The following is a 2,537-nucleotide window of genomic DNA, read 5'->3' as shown; positions in this document are numbered from 1 at the left end:
ACTAATAAACAATGGTGTAGCACATTTATTTGATGAAATTAGATATGAACTGGGTGGGGTTGAAGTTGATCGTACACGTAATGTAGAATTACAACCACAATGAAAAATCTTCTATCTCAATCTGCACTCAATGAAAAAGTAATGGAAAATGCTGGATGGAAATTACAAGGATGGAAAAATTTAGAAAAATTCAGTTTTCGTATACCATTAGAAATGTGGTTGGGTATAATGGAAGATTATAAAAAAGTTATATTGAATGTTTGGCAGGAGTTAGTTCTTCTAAGATCATCATCAGATAAAAATAGTATTCAATCAACAACAGCAGGTAAAGTAAAAATTGATATAACAAAGATACAATGGCATGTACCCTATATACATGTTTCAGACTCAATTCGCATTGATTTATTAAATCTATCTCACAATGATAAGGGTATTGTCATACCATTCAGATCATGGCAGCTTCATGAATTTCCATCATTACCTGAAGCCACCACGCAACAATGGACAGTGAAAACAGCATCACAAATGGAAAAGCCTAGATTCATTATTCTTGGATTTCAAAGAGATAAGAAAAATAGTATAGCTGAAAATATGTCAAACTTTGATTTTTGTAAACTCAACAATATTCGCTTGTATTTGAATGCACAATACTTCCCCTATGATAGTATAATGGGTAATAAACACTTGTTGTATCATATGTTTTCGGATTTTCAACATTCATACTATCCTCATAGACAACATGATAGCTATACATCAATAGACTATGATACATTTGATAAATACACACCATTAATTGTTATAGACCGCAGCAGACAAAATGAATTATTAAAATCTGGAGCAATAGATGTGAAATTAACATTTGATTCAACAGAAAATTTCAAACCAAAAACAACTGCCTATTGCCTAATTCTCTATGATAATATCTATGAATACACACCATTGAGTGCCATGGTTAGGAAAGTAATGTAAAGTTAAAATTCTAGATAGAGATTAGAATAAATCTCAATAATAAAATTATCTACTCTTAAAATCATTATAGAATATATTTCAGTATTCCAGATATGTACACAAATACAAACTATACAACTATAATAAATTCATTGATTCTAATTATTAGATTATTCAAGAAAAAAATCATACAATGTTTTTATATATCTTGATATTATAAACAAGCTCAAATTTAATAATATATACAAATTATACAACAATATTCACTGATAAAAATCAAAAGTTGAAGTAAAAAAATCTTATATTCTAAAATAGCAAAGAATCTTAGAGCTAAAAAAAAATTGTATTAATATAGAATCTAGAAAATCATTTTTTTTTCATATATACTTTCTCAATGATCATCATCAACATGTTTCCTCTTCCTACTCTCTATATCTTTATGTCCAAAAGCCAAGGTACTTATCCCATCATTTTCCAAAAATCTTTTATTATCATGTTGTGATAAAGCTAACTTCTCTCTTTTCACAGTAGTTACTGTGTGAAGATTACTTTCAATTGAATAAAACTTTACAACTTTTGTCTTTCCTGAAATAAGCAATCTTTATATAATTTGAAACTTAATTGCTTTTCCTGAGCACTTTTTGTTATACCCTTCGCTACCTTCTTTTCTTCTGTATTATCGGATAATATGAATGAATACATTTTCGGTTTCAAACCTACAAATTCAGATATTATTAGGCCTCCTAGTTCATCTTTAAATTTCCCTATAATTTTATCATTTTTATCACTATAACACATATGATTTCTTTTATAGTTTGATGTGTCAAATATATCTCCATGTATCTTAATCTTTTCATAAATGTCATCACACTCTATTGAATACATGAAACTATCTGTATCTGACATTAAAACTTTAGATTGGTTTGGAAATATTTTTTTAATATAGTTATAATGGAAATCAAACATGACTGCTTTACTTTCCTCTAGAATTACCATTCCAACATAAATTGGTTTATTTAACACTATCTCAACTTTATTTAAGGTTACTCCAACAACATTTTCTCCAAATAAATGCCAGTTTTTGGTTCTTGGTTTTGAAATGAGTTTGTGTAGTCTTTTTTCATTAGTTAAAATTTCAAAATCAGAATGTTTTTTCACATTCATTAAAGTTCGTCCATATATACTATTATTCACTAGTTTATAAAGATTGTGTTCAAAGTCATTGCGTGCATTTCTTCTTAATTGAGTATTTAAGTTTATAAATGGTTCCAACCATTTAGATTGTAGGAATTTAATCCCTCTATGAATTTTCTTGAGCTTCATGCCAAGTCTTAGGTATAGTTTCAAATTATTAATATGTATTATATATTTCTCTTTATCTTCCAAAGTAGTCAACAACTTTTCAGTTTTTCCATTTGGTGGTTTTTCTTTCACCGGTGCTAAAGGATAGTCATTATGACTGTTATGAAGATGTCTTGGGTATTCAAGATCTACTTCCAATACATATCCTACATTACTTTGATCTTGTTCTACATTGAATTCTTGAATTTCTGCTTCTGTCATCCATTCAAAATTTGAATGTGGTAGAT

Source organism: Nilaparvata lugens, chromosome 12 (genome assembly GCF_014356525.2).
Source record: "Nilaparvata lugens isolate BPH chromosome 12, ASM1435652v1, whole genome shotgun sequence".
In the NCBI taxonomy this organism is placed as follows: domain Eukaryota; kingdom Metazoa; phylum Arthropoda; class Insecta; order Hemiptera; family Delphacidae; genus Nilaparvata; species Nilaparvata lugens.
The sequence above is the reverse complement of the archived record's forward strand: the minus strand, read 5'-3'. Positions refer to the sequence as shown.